Below are 23536 nucleotides of genomic sequence, written 5' to 3' on the forward strand. Positions count from 1 at the left end.
CAGTGGCTGCCGCAGTTTGCCGTTACATGCAAATAAGGAGAGAGAGAGAGAGAGCGCGCTTCAAGGGGAAAATAGTTTACCAAATACAATATAACTTAATTCATCCAAATGGCATTATTGGGCCATTGAACCATTCAAAAAAGCCAAAATTCAGATAAACAGGAAAGGGTTTTTATTCCTCAACAAGTTGATTGATTGATTGATTGAGTGCCGTCAAGTCAGTGTTGACTCTTAGCGACCACATAGATAGATTCTCTCTCCAGGATGATCTGTCTTCAACTTGGCCTTTAAGGTCTCACAGTGGTACACTGACATTCAATGTTGTTGTAATCGAGTCCAGAAAAACATATTTGTAAAGATGTGCATTATGTGAATAAAATAAATTACACATCCAGATATTAGTTGCAAAAGAAAGAGAAATACATTTTGACTGAAGTTAGGAGTTGTAACTCAATAACCAATTTATTGTGAGATGTCTACTTTTTGCCACATTTTAACTGAAATAAGAATTAAACTGAGCACATCCAGTCAGGAAGCAACTGGAACTTTGAACTCTGCCATCTGGAGAGTGGAATCTGTGTTTTCATAGCCTCAGGTTACAGGTTAACATTGCCAAATTAGGTTATTTGCATAGATAGCTGGGCTCTCTCAGCTTTTTTGTAGACTTTGTCACTGGGAGGATTTCTGCAGAGTAGTAAAACAGCTAAGGTTATCATTGCCAGGATGTTTGGGAAAGGGGTGGAGGCGTGGAAGAGGGAAAATCATCAAGGCAGTTTCAGCTAAACTACAATTATCCACTTTTTTTTTTTTTTCAGAGAAAAGGTTGCAACGTTGGCTGGAAATTTTGCCTCACACTGCAAGTCAGCACAGACAGGAAAGCGAAAAGTCCCATCTTAACGGTGAAGATCAAGCCAGAGCATGCTCAAAAGACCAGGGTGAGCACGTGATGACAACACAATCCTGCTCCATCTGTTGATGTACTCCTGGCCCCCCTTGGGCACTTTTCCATCAAGCCTTGCAAGCAGCTGGATCAATTTACTCTTGCCTACGGTGCAATGCACAGGCATGGCCTGAATAATTACTCATGGAAATCCCCCTTCTGTTTCAGAGCTTTGAAGAAGGAATCAAGTAGCTTTCAAGCTCTGGCAGTTAATAGCCTCTTTGGTTGAAGGGAGAACAGCACAAACATGAACATTTCAAGCAGCTTGCACGGTTTCTAGCAAACTGGAGATGCTGGGAGGCTTGAGATATGGAGTAATATTATCCAGTAGTGTGTGGACTTGACTGACGTCAATAGGCCGCTCTTGCTTGTTTTGTCTCTGCTTCCGTTGTCTCCCCGCTCCACCGCATGAGGCACACAGTGAGGTTTCTTTCATGACAGGGATATGTCTCAGACACTTAAGATAGTCTCCACTTTCCCAATAATGCAGCTACTGTTTACTCTGCCATAAGGTAAGTTAGATCCCTCCACACACATTAGTCATTTTAAATAAGGGAGGGTGGAAATCAGTTGGAAATAGACACTTGGAACCAACTGTACACATTTCTCCAGTTGGTATGATTAACTGCTGTGACTAAGGAAACGCTTTTCCTGTGGCTAAGAACACATCCTCATTCTCAGAGTTAGCTAGAAACAGTTGATTAGGAGATTATTCCTCCATTGCCACTATCTGGTATACAATATTCAGGAGCAGATTTTCTTAGCCACCAGAGACATTCCATTCCATTTTGTTGTAACATTCTACAGAATCTTGTTTGGTTTGCAGTACATAACAGGATAAGATTTTTAACAAATCATGGAACTGGAGTCCAGGAGAACTTTAAACCTTTTCCAGATGTTTATCTAGATCAGGGCTCTCAACCTTGCATCGCCAGATGTTGTTGGACTATAACTCCCATCATCCTCAGCCACAATGGTCAAACAATATCTGAGGACCCAAGGTTAAGAACCCCTGATCTAGAATGTAAACACATTGCTATAGCAGGCTCCACCCCTAACCCATATGGATTCACTAGGACAGCTGTAAACATGGAAGCTACCTACAGACATTCTAGTGAATGTCTAGGACAGGGGTGGTGGAGCCTGGCCCCTCCACACATGCTCATTCTACACAAATTAATGCCTAATTAGGACCACTGTTCCCTCTAAGGCATGCACACGTACGCCTGCACACAAGTTTTTAGATATCCACTCAGTTCAATTTAGATCCCGCTCAGGTTAAATCAGGAAGGCCTCATTCTGAATGCAGGTGTGCACACACTGCCTTGATATAACCGCCCAGAACAAAACTCATTCCGCACAGAGATGAAAAAAATTAGAGGGCCCACTGATTAGGACTAGAGACTTGTTTTTTCCTCAAACAGCAGCCTTTCCCATGCAAAACAGCTGTTATGTACTACACACATTTGACTGTCACAGGAGCTCCAAAAACCATTTTTGATACAGCCATAGGATCTGCTTCTCAAAGTTAAAAAATCCCACTGCTCTCACGCAAGCCTAAAGTAGCTGTTTGGCTCCCAGCCAATGAAAATAAACCCAAGTTTAAGTGCAACTACAGTGAAATGCCTATACTATTTATTTTTAAATATTTCATTAATATGGTGCTTGTAATTCACTGTGCTCCATAACACCCATACGCAAAACAAGAGAATTCACAATCATGAACAGAATATGAACATTTTATAACACAGCATTTCCGAGATACATTGAGATACTGCCACAGCAAAATTATAATCCAAATAAAAGCCTATATTCAGACAGGCATGCATCAATGATTCTGCAGGGCGTTTTTCACACAGGGCTTTTAGCTTGCATCTCCTCCCCAATGGAAGGTGTGTGTTCACATATCAGCCAGATTTACCCCAAAACAGAAGCGCTCTTACCCTTGGACTTCCGGACCAAAGTCCAGGCCTCCACAGCCCCTGAGGACCCCCAAATCCTCTTTCGTCTGTCCTGGTTGGCGTAGTCACCCAGCCAAGCATGATGATGCTTAATTTGCAGGGGAGGGTGGGACTTCCAAAGGTCTTTCAGTCCAGGCTCCAAAATTACCTAGGTGTACCTCTGCCCCAAAGTCCCTTTCATTGCACATTAGAGTGTAGCCCGATTTGGATCCAGAGTAAAAAATTCCACTTTTGGTATCGGTTTTTTTGAGCAACTTTAAACTCACAGTAAAACCTTGCAGCAAACTTGCAAAAATGCCCTGCTGCATGAAAAATGCCCAGCCAGGAGTTTACAAACTATTCAGACAAGACAATAAGGGCTAGTAGAACCACCTGATGCTTCTGGTCAAATCATACATTTTTCCAGGTCCGAGGAAGGAGGAAACAGGATAGGTGGAACTGTAACTCAGTAGCAGAGTATCTGCTTTGCATACAGAAGGTCTCCGTTTCAATCCCTGGCATTTCCAGGCTGGGCTGGGAAAGACTCTTGTCTGAAACCTTGAGGAGCTACAGCCAATCAGTGTAAACAATACCATGCTTGATGGTGCAGTAGTGTGACTCAGTACGAGACAGCTACCTGCGTAGTGCACTTATGTAATTCCTAGTAATTGTAGAATGCATTTCCCCAATAGGTTCCAGGTCAGATTGGAAGAACAATGGGAGGGTCATGTTGTTGGGGCTGGAGTCGGGCATACATATGTGAGGAAGATGGCCTTTGTCCAGGCCCCTGCCCAAAGTGCACACAAGCTTACAGACATAACTTTTGGGCAGTATAGACATTTGGTAAATAAAATAAAATAAAATAAAATAAAATAAAATAAAATAAAATAAATATGGGCAACCATGAAGATGCAAGTGGCATGAATTCTGAATGATTTTCCTACACAGGTACCACTTGTATGCAGGAAAAGCGATGTCTCCTGCCATGTGAAGAACATGTGATTACTTTATTCTCATAGTGCTCAGGTATGAGGCATGCTAATTGGAACTGCCTCCTGATCTCTCTCCCTCCCTTTCAATGTCAAATAAAGGCAGGGAGGGGAGGCCATCTTAAACTAACCCTCTTTTTGTGCCAACCCTCTCTTTTTAAAAGGCTGCAGGGGGCATGATTCGCCTGGAACCAGTGGAGTCAGAAGCTGGAGCTTATGGGTTTCATTCAGGGCCCCCTATCATTTCTCCTATAATTCAAGCACTGTCTTCCCATTGCAGCCATACTGATTGATGGTGCTGAACATTGCCTTGTTTTTCATTGGGTTTTTGCTTCTTCAGGACCAGTGGTGGTCCTGTCATGAAGCAAGGTGAAGCAATTGCCTCAGGCAGGAAATTATTGGGCTGTCAGCAGGGTGACAAGATGCCTTTGCTGCCATCATCAGAGCAGTTCTCTGGGACCAATCTGACCCTTGCAAGCTTTGCAAGAAACACCACTCCTCACACCTCTTGCAAAGGAATAAGCTTTTGTAGAGAAGAGGAGGCTGCTGACAACCTTCTCTCCTTCCTCTCCCCGGCACACCACTTTCAAACTTTGCAAGGGGCCCTTGTATCTGGCCCCCACCAGGATCAGGGGGCAAGGGACTATTTGGTGCCTTGCCTCAGGCATTACAGTGCCTTAGACCACCCCTGTCCAGAGCATTCATTTTCAGGTTTGGAAGCAGCCACAGGCGTTACCATGTGGCCCTGTTCTCTCCTTGTTTTTCTGAAATCCTACATAGCTCTGGATTTAAAATTCACAAAACAGAGAACCATGCAGTGACTATACGTCATTGTGATATCTACAGAAATGAAACACAGGCAGCCTAACCAATAATTATTTGTTCTCAGCAGTTAAGCTGCCTGTGTTTCATTCCAGCAGATAGTGCAGCAATGTACAGTGATTGCATGCTTCTCCAGTTTGTGAATTATTACCACCATCGTCATCAGCAATTACTCCGTCAGCCTTCATAAAAAGTTCCTAAGATGGAATCTTTTGCGACTAAACAAAGGTCAGAGTTTTGCCTGTGATAAATCATCAAGAGCCAGTGAGAAGGGAAATTCAGCTGACAGAGTCATCTGATCTGTGCAGCTGTTTACCAAATCTGAACTAGTTCCCCCTCTTGTATCTCTTTCAACTTAAGCATGAAGCCCAGACATCTGCTAGTTCCTGAGTTACAATGCACTTGCATCAGTGGACATACACTGCCTTGCTGAGCTTAGATGAATTGTTTTCCAAATTTGTGTCAACTTGAAACATAATTCAACGATCAGCGTAATCACTTAAAAACAAGTGCTTTTTTTTTACTACAACAATTTAAGTAGTAATTTTAGCTGCTCAGCTCCCACCTTATGTTTAAGGTGGACTGCATTCTGTGCTTCAAAAATCAAAATGCTATGCCAGTGTCACCCACATTTTATACATAGAAAATATTTTGCTCGCTTTGCATAATTTATTTGGCTTTTAGTTTCATTTTAGGCTTGAGCCCAAAACGTTTCAGAGGCCATTATAGAGGCCTCCAAAATGCTACTGGGGCCGTTTCGGCATTCTAGAGGCAGCAGGGGTGTTCCCTTAAGGGCGGGGGAGAATGCACTCACCCCTCCCACTGCATTTCCCCCACCGGCGCTCCGTTGTTTTAAAGCCCCTCGGGGCATTAGCGTTCCTCCCTGCCGCCCCATTGCCCTCATTGGCTGGAAGTGGCTGGAAGTACCGGGCGCGTATGTGTCCATCACATGCACACGCGTGCATGGCAGACAGGTACTTCCTGGTCCAGTAATTCCAGCCACTTCTGACCAATGAGGGCAATGGGGCGGCAGGGAGGAATGCTGCCACCCTGAGGGGCTTTAAAACAACAGAGCACCGGCAGGGGGAATGCGGCAGGAGGGGTGAGTGCACCCTCCCACGCCCTTAAGGGAACACCCCTGCCGCCTCTGGAATGCCAAAATGGCCCCAGTAGCTGAAACATTTTGGAGGCCTCTATAATGGCCTCCAAAACATTTGGGGCTCAAACCTAAAATGAAACTAAAAGCAAAATAAGTTATGCAAAGCAAGCAAAATATTTTCGAGAAATATTTTCCTGCCCTTGAGGGAATATCCCTGCTGCCTCCAGAACAGTTCCGGGCACATCTCTATTTCATTTTTGCATCCAGTATCATTACTTTTGTCACCCTGTTAATTCACACATAATTGTGGAATGCACACACATTTGTGTATCTTTCATTGCATTCTCAAATGTTGCATCCAAACTTGCTGTTTTTATTTTAAAAGTTGAAACTGAAGTATCTGATTTGTGTAAGGAAGCCACACGGTCCACACCACTTCCTGGGATCTGTCACTGGTTTAGCACTCTATTTGTTTTTTGTGTGTGCATAATAATAGATACACAATTTCCCATAGCTGACCTAGGGAGCAGTCTTGTGTTTCCCCACCACTGTCCCAAGCCTCCTTCATTCCTGAACCCTTTAAAATGCTGAGTTTATACCATTCAACATTTTCACACATAATTTTATATTCATTCACTAAGTAATGTTTGCATAAGTGAAAGCTGACTACTTCATGACTGGAGAACTCAGCTGCCACTTACCCTTTTTCCCAGCACACTGTATCACATGGATTTGGTGTGGATCTGGATCTGGTGTGTATGGAGACTATGGTGCAAATCCAACATTATTTCTATAAGACCTCTGAACTTTTCAAGACTGGGGTTAAGTTAGCAGAAGGGAATTGTTTTACCATTCATCATGTTATGGCTGAATTTAACTAGGTTCCGTGGTACTTTATATACTTTTCCCCCCACATATTGTTATCTGTCCTGAAACTTCAGATTATAAATGTTAATCAAAAATAAATAAATGTACTCATGCTTTCTCCTTCCCCAGTGGCTAAACAAAAAACAAAAACAAAAAAAACCTCTTGGGCTTGAGTGAGGTGTACTTCCTCTTTTCTTGCTTTTAAGTTAACATGCAAAGGGGAGATTTGTACAAAAGTGCACTCCACTGTTGTGGAGTTTGTACACATTACCACAGGGGTGAGAAAGGGGGCCCTTCAGACATAAGAAAGAAAGAAAGAAAGAAAGAAAGAAAGAAAGAAAGAAAGAAAGAGAAAGAAAGAAAGAAGCAAGCTTAGTACAAACTTTGCTAACAAGACTCAGACTGCTAGTTGAGAGAGTGACTATCTACAATTCACCACAACATGAACAATGTATTCAGGCCCTGTGGCAATTGCTCTGACCCACCCCTTGGCCTTTGCCGTATTATCTAACACTGCAACTACTTAGTTCTCTTCTCAGTGCTGAATTTGTAAGCATCCCTGATACACAACACAGCCAATGGAGCCCCACTAGTCAGGCTAAAAGTGACTCATTGAATGAGAAATGCATCACTGAATCACCAGGGCCACTTCCTGTTCCATTTTATTGGAGGACCCACATTTAGCATGCACCTAAACAGCAGTTGTAACCACCTAAGGGTTTTTTCTCTCTCTAAACCATGTAATCTCATGAGGATTGTCTCATTCATCTTCATTTAGCCCCTGCTGGTTTATATTGTCTTTCTCTACAAATGGGTTGCACTGCAGTCCTTTTTGAATCACACTGAATCATCCTCTGTGTGTACATGGCCATCAAATGAACCAGGAAACTACAGCATACTAATTTAGAAGCAGCTTGAAATAGGGCTGTAAGATTCCACTCTTGAAAGAGTGTACAGTGCAGATGAGGGTATGTCCCTCCCAGCCAGTCGCAAAGGTGGACAGATATGGAGTATGAGCAGAATATTATAATGTTCACACAAAGCATTTCACTCATATCCAACTTCCTCACTATCATGCCAAGCACCAAGACAGGCTGCAGTTGGATCATGGTCCATTTTGAATATGAGTGTAGGAGAAGTGGAGAGGCAGAGGCTGGAGATGTAGTCAAGACAGGATAAGGTTGGGTACTGGATCAAGGCAACAAGGACCAGAAGGGCAACAAGGTCCAGAAGCAGGAGGCATGGTCAAGGAAGAACCAGGATCAAATACCAGGGGAGACAGACAAAGCAGAGAGAGAGAGAGAGAGAGAGAGAGAGAGAGGATGAAGTCAGAGACAGGCTGGTGGTTGGGTACACATGGCAAGGCAAGGGATGGGATTCTGTGTTGCTATAAAGACACATGGTTCAGACTGATGGGCTGGCTTGGAGGCAGGGGTTTTATAGAGTCTCATACAGTGTTACTTCTAACAGGGATTCCCAGATGTTGACTACAACTCCCATAATCTCCAAGCAAAAGCTGCTGCAACTGGGGATTCTGGGAGTTATAGCCAACAACATCTGGGAATCCTTGTTAGAGGGAACACTGGTCCCATATGCCCTTATATCTGGGCTAAGCTGTAAATGTAAATAATAATAATAATGTAAATGTAAATAATAAGCTGACCATATTAGTGCCAGCTCCAGTTTGTGGGGGAGCTCAGTGGGTCCCCCTGAGTTTGCTCACCTCCTCCTAACTACTGTCACTGCTGCCCCTTTGGTGGTCTGGTCCCAGTCTGCACCACAACCCAAAGGGAGCAGACAAGTTGAGTGGAGGCTGCTACTGCTGCTGCTCCTCTCTCTTGCCACTGACTGCATGATGGAGAGGGCAGATCATTAAAAGCAAGAAGCATGAGCAGAGTGTTCTCACTTGGCAGTTTGGCTGTGGGCCGCCTGCTAGAATGTGAGCCAGGGCAGGGGCCCAATAATCCTTGATGCTAACCCTGGGCCACTTGAGCATGCTAAGCCCGGAACTGCAGCCTAGAAGGCACCCTTGCTTCACAGAGGTTGAATCTGCCTGGCTTACTTGTAGGGCCACCACATGGGTGATGCAGGATATCTACAAATACGAGAACGATGGGCTGCTGGGTAGGAGTCTCAACTGGAGACCCTCTCCCAATGCCTTACACTCACGAACCAGCAACTGGTTTTTATGCAAAAGAAAGTCTCAGCCATGTGCACCTCCACCCAGCACACAATATCCATGTGCATAAGGAGCATTTCATGAGCAGAGCTTACATGGATGCAAATATGTATCTAAAAGCACATCCTCAACAGCATCACAATATGCATTAAAGCCCTGCTGAACTGGCTGAAGGCGTCATTTGACGCAAATGCAGACGCAAATCCCCATCCCCAGCCTTGAGTTATTATTGTTGTTGTTATTGTTGGTTATTAATTATTAGTTAGCATCCACAGTTGTCCTTAGTCTGGAATAGAAGTTCTTCGTCCAGAGCAAGTCCTTCTCTTCCAGACTAATGCCAACTGTGTGTGCTATCTAATAGTATGATTTTATGCTTTTCAACAACAAAAAAAAAGTTACTAAAGTTAAAGAACAAAAAGAATGAGAAGGTTTTCCAAAGAAAGTTTCCTGTTCCAAAGGGCTCATAAGGGAGACACCAGCAGCAGCCATGGGGAGTGGGACACTATGCTGGTATGAAAAGGGACAATTGCTCTCTCCCTGCTAAACATAAGAAACCTGTCACTTTAAAGGGTGCCTCATTGCCCAGTTAGCAAAGGGTTAACACATGATTAGTTGCCTCTTGTTACCTGCATCCTTTATTTCCTGTACTATATAGCACACCAGATTGGGATTTTCTCAGGGAAAAGCTTGTACCTCATGAAAGAGGTACAAGTTTTCCTCTCATTTGTCTGAACACGTCTCTCATTCTCTCTCTGTCTGGCATTATGCATTAGATTAGGCATAAGATTTATTGAGCTTCTGTGGGTAACCAGGTGCTAGTGTGTAAATTCAATGCTAAAAAATAATTAAATAAGGCTTCAAAATCCAGGCGCAGAAAGTGCTTATGAACAGGTTAGAGGTGAAAATAAGCACTCAGATGGTAGGGGGACAACATGAAATTAGTTACAGCAAAGGTACTTGGACTGGCCTACAACAACTAAGGCCAAAGTAATCAATTTCAAGGTGAGATGTGTGTCACATTAGTGCTACAATCTTGCAAAGTTTAAAATTCAGTCCTCTGCTCAGCTGCAGTGGGTTGGGTTTCTTTGATCTTTTCAGAATTTTGTCATTTGACTGGGTGGCTTTCTTCCTTTTCTCTCGTTCCAGTACCTCCAACAAAGACAGGTTGGATTGACTGATTAATCAAAATAGAGTCTGTTTTAAAAGGTCAAAGGGCACAGCTTGCAACTGTCTGTCATAGACCTTACACAAAAAATCTACCATTGCCTCCTCACGGGAATCACTGAAATCACCACATTAAAACAGTGCCAATGCATTTCCAATTGATATAGCCCCTTCAAGATTAATTAATGGCCTAGATACTGGTCATTAAAGTCCTCAGTATGCACTTCTAAATTCCTGACATAGATTTTGGATCAGATTTTCAAACCATTCATCAAAACAAATTATTATGCTTTTCATATGGCTGAGTTCGCCAGTTCTTAGTAAACCATTTGGGTTCATTTAGAATAAAACTGGCTATGAGTTTTATAGGCCACACAAAATGCTCCCTTTACCCCTACCCCCCCCCCCCCATACACATGTACCATGTAACTTGTTAGAATTTAAAAATGAAATATTTTTGGCATGTCACAAGGGATGCTAAAAGACAGCTAATCAAAGCCACTAGAAGCTTTAAACAAGCATGTTTTCCATGGGCGCTCTCAATATCTATGCTAAAATTTCACTTCAAAGCATTCTTTAAATCTAGAGCTGGCTCACATAATCACCTGCTAACTGGGCAAAGAGGCATCTTTTACCATGGTGATTCTTTTTATTTAGCAGGGGGAGAGTAATTGGCCCTATCCACCCCAGCACAGTACCTCCAGTGACTGTTGCTAGTGTCTATCTTGTGGTGTGCGTTTTTTAAGAATGTGAACCCTTTGGGGACAGGGATCCATCTTATTTATTTATTATTTCTCTGTGTAAACTGCCCTGAGCCATTTTTGGAAGGATGGTATAGAAATTGAATTATTATTATTATTATTATTATTATTATTATATCACAGCAATATCTGGTAAATTAAAAACCAGATATCCTGGTGGTGTGCATGAACCCACAGAGGGTGTTCTGTGAACTCAAAATTTTTTGCTGATCCCAGATTCGTGCTGCAAAAACCCAACAATAAGTTGACACTGAAAATCCAAGACCAAATCTAAGACAAATTGTTCTAGTAAGAACTAATCAGCCTACTTTCCTTTCACTGTCTCTACAACTGGACTAAATTTGGTTCAAATCGAAGTCCACAAGTTAGATCTCTTGCATCTCAAATGTTCATGTGTCCACCATCTTGGATAGGGGTGGATGACATCATTACAAACTACACCATGGTGTAGCTGTCCTTGTGTGTCATTCATTACAACTGTAACAAATTTGATTAAAATCGGTTAGACAGTCCTTAAGTTAGTGCACTTGTGCCTCAGATGTTTACATGTCTGCCATCTTGAATTGGGTTGGATGATGTCATCACAATCTACGTCATTGAGGTGTCCTTATGTGTCCCTACAGCTGTAGCAAATTTGGTTCAAATGGGCTAAGCGATTCACAAGTTAGCCCACTTGAGTCTCAAAAGTTTAAACGTCTGCCATCTTGAATCAGTGTGGATGACATCATCACAAACTATGCCACTGAGGTGCCCCTTAGTGTCACTCACTTCAACTATACTCAGTTTGGTTCAAACGGGTTAGACAGTCCACATATTAGCCTGTTTGCGCCTCAGATGTTCATGTAGCCGTCATCTTGGAGTGGATGACACCATCACACGCTTCACCCTTTGGGCATCCCTATTCGTCCCTACAGTTGTAGCCAATTTGGTTCAAATTGGTTAGGTGGTTCACAAGTTAACCACTTGGACCTCAAAAGTTCACATATCTGCCATCTTGGATAGGGGTGGGTGACATCATCACAAACTATGCCATTGATGTGTCACTATGTGTCCCTACAACTGTACCCAATTTGATTCATATTGGTCCAGGTATTGCAAAGTTGATAGTGGCGGACACACACAGACACAAACACAGAGAAAAAGCCAGGTGATCTCTTTTTTCAGCCTACTGGAAAGTAAGCTAATTAATGACCTCAGCTTAAATGTCAAGTTTTTGAGGCATGAATCATTGCTCACATGGTATATGCTTATTCTCTTTGTGTGTGTGTCTCACTGTCACTCTCACATGCATGCACACACACACACACACGCACACAAAATAATTTCCATACTGCCTAACATGAAGGGCTTATTTAAGACAGAACCAGATGTTAAGAAAGAAATTCAGGGTTGAGAATCCAATCTTTCCCTTGTAATTCATAAGTTTGGTAACTAGTTAAATTGGTACATGATAATTGGTAAATGCTTAAACAACCAAAAGCGCAGAGTGGGAATAAATGGACAATTTTCACAGTGGAGGGATGTGCAAAGTGGGGTCTCCCAAGGATCTGTATTGGGACCAGTGCGAAAGGTGGTGGCTGCTGGAGCAGCAGAGTGGTGGCACGGCAATGAGGGTCTCCGGGGTAGAAGCTGGAGGCATGCTCTTGCTACGGAGGCTGCAGTGGCTGCAAGTGAGTCATTTGCTACAGTGGCTGCAATTGAATGAGCAGTGGGTAGGCGAAGCATGTCCAAGAACGGGAGGCAGGAAGGAAGAGAGGCAGCATCAGTGCATTCCAGTCAAGGGGCCAGGGCTATGGTGAGGCAAGAGATCGAGCCATTAAGGCAAGGCAGCAAATTGCTCCATGTCTCAGACAGGGGCTTTCATAGGAACATAGGAAGCTGCCATATACTGAGTCAGACCATTGGCCTATCTAGCTCAGTATTGTCTTCACAGACTAGGGATGTGCACAAACCGGTTCGGAGGCCATTTTAGAGGCTTCCGAACCAGTTCGAATGCCGCGGCCAGTTCGATATTCGAAGGCCCCAGGGTTGGCACTTTAAGGGCAGGGAGAGGGTGCACTTACCCCTCCCACTGCCTTCCCCCCACCGGTGCTGTATTTTTCTAAAAACCTCTGGGGCGGCAGCGTACCCCCTGCTGCCCTGTTGCCCTCATCCGCCAGAAGTGGCTGGAAGTAAGGGGTGCACATGCGCCCATTGCATGAGTGCATGCGCCCATCTGCCGTGCACACAAGCCCGGTACTTCTGGTCACTTCCGGCCAATGAGGGCAATGGGGCGGCAGGGGGGTACGCTGCTGCCCCAAAGGTTTTTAGAAAAATACAGTGCCTATCCTGGAGATGCCAGGGCGGGAACTTGGCTCAACTTCCTTGAGCTACTTCTGGGTCTGACTTCGTATAAGGCAGCTTCCTAATCCTGGGAGCTCCCTGTCCTGGGAGCTCTATCAGAGATTGCTTAAGGAAGAATTGTGTCACCCAAACACCTGAGGTCATCTCCGTATTCCAGAGATCAGAAAAGGCACCAACAGATCTTCCGAACATATGGTAGAAAAATTCCCCAGAGTTATCAGGAAACCATTTGGACCCATCAGTCTCCGGGGGAGACCATCATCACTCCTGAAGAGCTGGACCATCCACACCAGTCTAAATTGACCGGAGAATGAAAATCTGGGGACAGGAAGTTTAACCCTTTCTTGCCTGCTACTTTCCCTCTGCAAGTGGCTCCACCATCAGGCAGTTTTAAGAAGTTCTTTTTCCTTGGAAGGAAAGCCAGAAATGGGCTGTAGTCTATAGCAGAGCCTCAGCCCGAGCGCATTCACTTGAGGGGAGGAGGAGAGGAGGAAGGTTTAAAAAGAGGTTAAAGGGGGCGTTTAGAGGTTAAAAAAGGGGGCACTCTCCCCTCTTCAGCCCCCCACCCTCCCTGCAGACAGCTGCTGCGGCCACGCCCCATACCGCCACCAGCAGTGGCGATCGTTTAGGGGGCAAAAGGGGGAACTTTTTCCTCACCCGGTCACCCCTCCTCCCCGCAGCAGCTACTGCCACAGCTGCCGTGGCTTTTTAAAAAAATGAAGTAAAGGAGGGGGGACTTTCCTCTCGCCTCCTGCCACCGCCCCCAGAGACAGAGAGGCACAGCAAAATTTGAGGAGCCGCTCCTCAAATTTTGCCACCATAGGCAAAATCTTCTGCCTCTGCGCTAATCCGCCACTGGAAACACTGCTGAAGAATGGTATAAAAATCTTTAAACAGATACATTACATTACATAATCAGCAGATGTGGGAGGGATTTGGCACGTGCGCACACACACACACACACAAACACCTGCCAATCCTCTCCAGCAAGCACCCCTTCCTATTTCCATTATCTCTGCAAACAGAGGGTTGGCGATGGACCACACATTTGCCAATATCATATCTGGTTCCACCCTGAAATGTCAGCCCCATCTCCCATCCCACCCGCTTAGTCATCATTCAGAGGCTTTGAACTGCTACACACACACTGCATAAGTGCCACCATGTGGATGTTTCTAGAAGCGTCCATGAGAGGGCTGTAGTCTTCAAATCTGTCCTTCTGCAGAGCGAAAAAAGAAAGTGACTGACTGGCAACTAGTGGGATTTTCTGCCTGGTCTGAAACCAATGAAGGGACAACCTTATCAGCCTATTTTGTTCTACTTCAGAATTGACTCAGAGGAAGACTGACTTTTATTGCAGAATCAATACCTCTTCCTGTAGCACTCAGGGATTTCCTTGAAGGCCTCCTGTCCAGATACTGAGAATTAACTTGATTAGTTCTCAAGCTGAAAAGTGGGGAGGGGACCCTGACTTGGCTGGCTTTCAAGCTCCCCCCACCCCCAGCTCCTTCCCTAAACAGGCGTGGCTGTTCTTGTTGCAAGCACGATCAGTGAGGTAATGGCCTGCGGTACACATGAAGTTTCAATGTGCAACTCATTGAGACAATGCTAAAATGATTTTAAAGTGGTTAGTCATCTGCAGCTTTTACGAGGAGCTGATCAGCTGCATGTGACTGAATGATCTTTGGATCCTGCCCACATATTGTGATAGGACCATCCTCTTCCCGAGCAAGCTGAGCTGGCTTACATCAGCCACTTGAAATAACATCTGAAAGTGTACAGAATGGAGGATTAGAATATTTACCTCACCCATAATAAATATGCATTGGGAGACTGGTGGGAAAGCCACCTTCTATCATTTTGCAACCTTCATAGTTTAAATGAGGGGCAGCGGGGGGGGGGGGGGAGAATGGTTAGAGTGGAATAACTATTACTCCCAACACACACACACTGTTGTCTGTCCCATACCTAAATGCAGACAAGGAAGCCTCACAGGGAAGAACCATGTACATCAATGGCACAATGGAAAAATAAAAATATAGATAACATAAAGGATGCTGGAAGACCATCCTTTGCTAGGCTTACTTATAGTCCAGGATGATTAACTGATGTTTCTACAATGGGGGAAAGTGATAGCAGATGTCATCCTGAGAGCTGTGAATCTCTCTACAGCTGTTGGAATGTAATACCCAGTAGAGTTTGGGAAGATGATATCTCCCAGGTAGTGAGAGGGGACAGAGAAGCCCTTTGGAGTCAGTCAGCAATTTGAATTTAGAGGGAATGAGCTAGAGGCACAGATGGAAAGCAGGGAGTTAATTGTTGGTGAAGCACCTTGAGATGCCAGGGCACTCCCTGGGAATCTGAGGCATAGTTAGCAGATTTGTTTCCTGCTTATAAGAAACAAATCTGCTATGCTCTTCTTCAATCTTTGTAAATAAAACAACTATTACAAAGACAAACCTAAGTCTCTAGTACTCACTCATCCAAAGACAAACATGCATAGCACTGCCCTGAGCTTTTCAGTGTTTGGGGAAGTAGGAAGGACATAACAATAATGTTTTATAGCTGTTTTCCTCATATATTCAAGAAAATCTTATGTAGATTTAACTAAAGTTTTGTTCAACAACTCCATTTTATCCTTCTCCTTTCTGACTCCTCTCCTCCCCCCACTCTCTACAGGATCCCCACTGGGACAAATGTCCAAACAAACAGTGCAAAAGATGACTGGATAGAACACAACAAATAACTAATTGAGGGTTAAGTGATTATCAATAAGTACCCTATTAAACGAAGTCTGCTCCTACTTGAAGGATCATTTGCAAAAGTAGTGCTAGAGAACTAGTAGTGCTAAAGAACTACTGCTTGGCTGGCTGCATGGCATTTATGCTACAGACCGGGGTCCTGCAGGGGTCCTCGTCCCTCATGCAACTACATGACATTGCTGGGACAGGTCATCATCCAAGGGATTGGGCGGTGGTGTCATCAGCATGTCAATATCCAGTTCCATCTCTCTGTTACATCTGAGTGAGGTGGTGGAAACGTCAAATCAGTGCCTAGAGTTGATAATGAGCTGGATGAGGGCCAATAAACTGAAGTTCAGTTCAGTGGCGTAGCGAGGATGCCGGCAGCTCTTGATCAGGCTGCCGGACCCCATCACCCCAACCACACCCTCACATCTGACATCATCCACAGGGGCATGGCAATGATAGTAAGGGGGGCCACGCTCCCCCATTTACTATCATTGCCATGCGCCCGGTGTCTGACATCAGAAGAGGGGGTGTGGCTGGGGCACTAGGCGCAGCCCCTGGAACATAGCAGCCGAGGTTCTTCGAACCCATTCACACAATGGATGCTACGCCCCTGGTTCAGTCCTAACAAGTCAGTGGTACTGTGGGAAGGCAGCTCATCTGCTTAGGACGATGGTGCTTAACCTGTTCTGGATGAGGTTGTAGTCCCCCTAAAGGGACATATTTATAGTTTTGGGGTGCCTAGAATCAGCTCTGTCAAAAGAGGCTGAAGTGGCCTCTGTAGCATGGAGAATGTGCCAGCTACAGCACTTTATGGACAGATTGGGCCTCGCCACAGTAGTTTACACTCTGGCAACTTCCAGGATGACTACTGCAATGCATTGTACATGGGACTGCCTTTGAAAACTGACTGGAAACTACAGTTAATCCAAATACAGCGTCTAGATTAGAAACTAGGACCAAGCATTGGGCTAGAAGATGAAGCTACTGTTAGGTGCATTCGCAGCTGCTTAAACAATGATACCCAGTGAGTACTCATTCATGGCTGCATGTCATCCTGGAGGGAGATATCGAACAGAATGCCATAGGGCCCTGTCCTGGGCTCTGCTGTTCAAAATGTTCATAAATGATTTGGAGGAATGGATAGAGGGGATGCTTATCAGATTTGCAGATGGCACAAAGTGGCGGGTAGGGGAGACAGTTAACACCTGAGAAGCCAGAATCAAAATTCAGCCAGATCTGGATTGTCTTGAAAACCAACACGATGAAGCTGAACAGAGACAAACAACAGTCCTGCATGTTGGCAAGAAAAGTACAATCCACAAGTACAGAATGAGCAGGGTCTGGCTTGGCAGTAGTACATGTGAAAGGGACCTAGGTGTCTTAGCAGACAACAACATTAGCCAGCAGTGTGATGCAACTGCTTAAAAAGTGAATGTAATATATGTAGTATCTTCCCCTAGGTAAGGTTGTAAGGCATATTCACAACCAGTCACTTTGTCGGCTTGACCTTGGGTCTGAAGGAGCAGGAGACAAAGTAGGTTTAGAAGCCTTCTTTATTCAGACAGAACTACAACAAACTCTGGGCAGCTTGCACTAAGAAAACAGAAAGCTAATTCACACCCAACCAAACACAACCTTATCTTAAAGAGACAGAACATATATACTATAAATTTTGTGCCATTGAGTCGGTGTCAACTTCTGGTGACCACAAGCCATGTGGTTCTCTTTGGTAGAATACAGGAGGGGTTTGCCATTGCCATCTCCTGCGCAGTGTGAGATGATGCCTTTCAGCACTTTCCTACTGTATATCGCTGCTGCCAGATAGAAGTGTTTCCCATAGTCTGAGAAATGTACCAGCAGGGACTCGAACCAGCAACCTCTTGCTCCCTAGGCAAGTTACTTCCCCGCTGCACCATTAGATGGCTACTACAATCTTAGGCTACGTTAACAGAGGCATGGTGTCCAAATCACAAGACGTAAGCATTCCACTCAATTCTGGTCATGAAATACTGTGTCAAATTCCAGGCCCCGTGATTTAAGAAGGATGGTAAGGAGTCTGGAAACCAAGTCCAAAACAGAAGTAGTTCTATCATAGCATTCACCCCAACCCTTTATGAAAATACAATGCTGCTTAAATCAAGCCAAACCATTGCTCCATTCAGTTCCATCTAGTCCAGCACCTTCTGCTCTGAATGGCACCAGCTCTCCCAGATCTTTCCAGCCCTGTTTCCTAGGATGTAACTGGACATGGGTGGGATTGGATAGGCGACCTTCTGCATGCAAAGCAGATGCTCTACCTACTGAGCTGTGGCCCCTCCCAAAACTACACAAGGAAGTCCAGTAGTTGCTAGGGGCAATAACTTATTTCCAAGCAGCCATGGAAAAGCCAGTGCCTCTTTACTGAGGTCCAAGCGTTCCTGCCGGAAAAACATTCTAAACCACCAAAGATCAGAGAACGAAGAGCAGAGCATACTATGCCACCTCACTGCATGATTAACAGCTGATTGAACAACAGCAGCAACAGCAACAACAAACTCCTGGTAGGGATGTGTATGGACCTGTTCAGAGGCCCTTTTATGGGCCTCCAAAGAGTTTGGAGGCATGAAAGTGAGGGGGACAACTTTAAGGGCAGGGGAGGGTGCACTTACCCCTCCCTCTGCCCCCCCACCCCTGCACCAGCACTGGATTGTAAAGTCCCCATCCGGGCAACAGCATACCTCCCTGGCACCCCGTGCCCTCCTTGGCCGGAAGTGGCTAGAAGTGCCAGGGGCATATGCACGTGAGCATGAGCGAGTGTGACGTGTGCTCGTGCACCCAGCACTTCCAGCCAAGGAGGGAACAAGGCAGCAGGGAGGCATGCTGCCACCCGGATGGGGACTTTACAAACCCAGTGCTGGTGTGAGGGAAGCAGAGAGAGGGGTGAGTGCACTCTCCCCTGCCCTTAAAGTTGTCCCACCCCCACCTTTGAACCGGCCCATGCCGGTTCCGTGCACATCCCTAATGCCTGGTCTGGATGCATCTTAAATGCTATAATACTACATGGATGTATGAGCAGCAAGGAAGATGCAAGAAGTCTCTTTTGTATAAATTGGGGTTGAAAAAATGCACCCATTCCAAATTCAGTTGCAAAAATGACTTTTAGGAAATTATACTGGCACGGTAGTGCCAGTATAGTTAAGATTAGAAGTTCTTTCAACATTCTACCATTATACACTCTGGACATTCTATTAGTCATAAAATCAAAACTGTATTTCAAATCTACTTGACTTTATTCCGACATCAACTAGGTGACAAGAAACACCACACCTCCAAATCTGATGCAGATCCATTGAAAAATAGCTGATATACAGCAGCTTAAATGTCACTTATTGTGAGTAGGCAATGCATTGCATTCTTGCTTGTAAGTAGCCCCTCAACCTTATGATTAAACTTCACTCTTAAGTGTGAGGAGGTCTACTACTGAGAAAGGATGCAAGGTTAACTTCTGAGTAAGGTTGCAGGTCTGTTCACAAGTAAGGGTGCAATCTACTCATGGTGAAGGTAGGGCTTTACTGGTGAGTAAGGGTGTATCCCTACTCACAAGTAGACAATCAGCTTTCTTCATGAATAGATCCGCAGTGTTACCTGTTAAGTGTGGGGTCTACTCATAAGACTGTAAGATCTACTCATGAGTAAGCATGGGTGGCCTACTCACAACCAAGAATTCAAGGTTTTATCAAAAGTAAAGTTGTGGGTGTGCTCACAAGTAAGGTCATGGGGTGTATTTGCAAGTAAGGCTGAGTTCTATTCATGTATAAAGATGTGGGCGCATGGAACTTCATTTCTAAAGTAGCATAATATGTGAGACTATACAAACTCTATACAGCTTATATGGCATGGAAGTTAAGATGAGCACCTTAACTTGCAATTGCCACACTTACATAAGAACATAAGAACAGCCCTGCTAGAGTCACCATGCACTTGTCAGAGCATGAGTGAAAATGTAAAGCAGCCTAACTCTTGTCTTAAATGGAAGATTTTTGAATAACTGAATATCCATTTCAGATATAGCAGAATAACTTTGAATACTGCGCAACTTAGATTTCTATAGCTGCGCCTGGAATTCAGGTGGATGGAACACACGTTTCTTGTCTCTAAAGTTGCCAGAAGGTCTCAGAGTAAATTAAGAGGTCAAAGGCTCAATTCTGTGGTAAAGTTCAAGATGCAACTATTAGCTCAGTGACAGAGCATCTGCTTTGCATACAGAAGATTCCAGATTCAATCCCTAGCATCTCCAGGGTGCTTTCCGGACTGTGTGGGAGGAAGTTGGGTGAAATCTGACAGCTAGCCCTAAACTTTTAAAGCCAATTAGCTGCTTCAGATTTTACACCACTTCCTCCCTCACTGAGGCTTTGAGGGGAGAAAGAGAAGAAGAGGAGGAGAGGAAACAGCCCCTGCTCCTGGATCTGCACACAGGGCACTTCTCTGAGGCAGGGGGTGGGCAGGTGACTGACAAATTTCCCTCCCCTCCTGTTTCTTCTCCTCCTCCTCCCCTCTCGGTGAATATGTGCAAGGGCAGCAAACACTTGCAAAATAATAATAATAATAATAATAATAATAATAATAATAATAATAATAAACAACAACAAAAGGCGTAACTTTAATAAATCTATACCGGATTGGTATAGCTGAAATAATAAAATAACAAAAAATAACTGAGCACATGAACCAAACAACCACCAGGGTTCAACTTCCAGTTCTAAAAACAGTTGCCAAAAAACAACTCACTCAGGCATTAAAAGATGTCAGTGCTGCACTTGCAGAAATAACAACCAATAATTTGCAAGAAACAAACCAACTAATGTACAGTTCAGCAACAAAAACAAAACAGGAGCTCGGATATAAGATCAGTGGACCTGTAAAATAAGAAAGCAGTACATCACCTAAATGGAAGATTAGATTAGAAAATAAAATCTCCAGGCTTAGATCAGATGCTGGTAAATTGAAAGATATGAAAGACAAGAAGCTGAACAATGAAAACACCAAACACCACCTAGATTCAAGGAAAATTAGAGAAGTCCTGGAAATAATAAAGCAGCAAATAACAGCAGTGTCAAAGAAGATTAGCAGATATGAAGCCAGAATTACACAACACAGGCAGAATCTCCAATTCCAGTCGAATCAGAGACGTTTCTACCAAAGCATAGAAGGAGAAACTGCAAGAAATGTAGAAACACCAAATAAAGAAGAAACAGTGCAATTCTGGGGGAAATTATGGGACAATCCAATAGATTATAATAAAAAAGCAGGCTGGATGAAAGAGGTAAAAAATGTAACCAACAAATGCAAGATCTACTAATACCACCAGAATTAATAAGTGAAAGAGCAAAGAAAATTAAAAACTGGACTGCGCCAGGCGACGATGAACTGCATGGCTTTTGGCTTAAACACCTAACACGCCTTCATAAACAACTATCAAAACAGTTCAATCACATTTTGCAAGGAGGTGATATTGAACAATGGCTAACAACTGGGAAAACTCATCTCATCATGAAAGAGCCAGCAAAAGGTGCAGTTCCAAGTAATTATAGACCGATCACCTGCCTGCCAACCATGTTCAAATTATTAACTGGAATAATAGCAGATGAAGTCATGCAACACTTATTAACTAACAAACAGCTTCCAGTTGAACAGAAAGGAAATTGCCCGAACACCAGAGGGACAAAAGACCAGCTGCTGATTGACAAAATGATTTTAGAAAACTGCAAGAGAAGAAAAACCAATCTAAGTGTTGCATGGATTGACTACAAGAAAGCCTTTGATTCATTGCCTCACACATGGATACTAAAATGTTTAGAAACAACTGGAGTCAGCAAAAACATTCAGATATTTATTTAAAAAGCAATGAGCATGTGGAGTACACAGTTAACAATCAATGGCGAGACACTTGGACAGGTTAGCATTAGAAGAGGCATTTTCCAAGGGGACTCACTATCTCCTCTGTTGTTTGTAATCGCCATGACCCCACTTTCACAAATACTAAACAAAACAGGCCTCGGATACCAAACATCTAAAACATCAAATAAAATCAACCATCTGCTGTACATGGATGACCTGAAGTTGTATGGAAAGTCCCAGTCAGAAATTGAATCACTGCTAAACACTGTCCGTATATTCAGTAGCGATATAGCAATGGAGTTTGGACTAGACAAGTGTTCTGCATTAATAATGAACAGAGGGAAAATAAGAAAAACAGAAGGAATAGAACTCCCAATGGAAGCAAGATCAAGAACCTGGAAGAGAAAGAACCTTACAAATACTTGGGCATTCTCCAGGCTGATAACATAGCACACACTGAAGTTAAAAGAAAAATTGGAAGTGAATACATCAGGAGAGTTAGAAAAATTCTCAAGTCCAAACTCAATGGCGGGAACACCATACAAGCCATAAACACCTGGGCTATACCTGTTATCAGATACACTGCAGGAATAATAGACTGGACCCAGGCAGAGCTAGAGACGCTAGATCGTAAGACCAGGAAAATCATGACCATCAATCATGCTCTGCACCCCCGCAGTGATGTCGATAGGCTATACCTCCCTCACAGCTCAGGTGGAAGAGGAATGCTGCAAGTCCATCAAACAGTAGAGGAGGAAAAAAGAGGCCTTGAAGAATATATCAAGGACAGTGAAGAAGATGCACTTAAAATGGTCAATAACGAGAAACTATTCAACACCAATGAAAGAAAGCAGGCCTACAAGAAAGAACAAGTCAAGAACCGAGCAGAAAAATGGAAAAATAAGCCACTGCATGGTCAATATTTGCACAATATAAGTGGAAAATCAAACATCACCAAGACCTGGCAATGGCTTAAGAATGGCAACTTGAAGAAAGAAACAGAGGGTTTAATACTGGCTGCACAAGAACAGGCACTAAGAACAAATGCAATAAGAGCAAAAGTAGAAAAATCCACCACAAACAGCAAGTGCCGCCTTTGTAAAGAAGCAGATGAAACCGTGGACCACCTAATCAGCTGTTGTAAAAAGATCGCACAGACTGACTACAAACAAAGGCATGACAAAGTAGCAGGGATGATACACTGGAATATCTGTAAAAAAAATACAAGCTACCTGTAGCCAAAAATTGGTGGGACCATAAAATTGAAAAAGTTGAAGAAAATGAAGATGTAAAAATATTATGGGACTTCCGACTACAAACAGAAAAACATCTGCCACACAATACACCAGATATAACTGTAGTTGAGAAGAAAGAAAAACAAGTCAAAATAATCGACATAGCAATACCAGGGGATAGCAGAATAGAAGAAAAAGAAATAGAAAAAATCACCAAATACAAAGATCTACAAATTGAAATTGAAAGTCTGTGGCAGAAAAAGACCAAAATAATCCCAGTGGTAATTGGCACCCTGGGTGCAGTTCCAAAAGACCTTGGAGAGCACCTCAACACAGAAATCACCATCAGCCAATTACAAAAAGCAGCTTTACTGGGAACAGCCTACATTCTGCGACGATATCTATAACAATTGACAATAAAATTCTGGCATCCCAGGTCCTTGGGAAGGACTCAATGTCTGGATAAAACAAACCAGTCAATAACACCTGTCTGACTGTGTAAACAAGAAATAATAATATGGGATTTCCGACTTCAAACAGACAAACATCTGCCACACAATACACCAGATA

Source organism: Hemicordylus capensis, chromosome 1, assembly GCF_027244095.1.
Source record: "Hemicordylus capensis ecotype Gifberg chromosome 1, rHemCap1.1.pri, whole genome shotgun sequence".
Classification (NCBI taxonomy): domain Eukaryota; kingdom Metazoa; phylum Chordata; class Lepidosauria; order Squamata; family Cordylidae; genus Hemicordylus; species Hemicordylus capensis.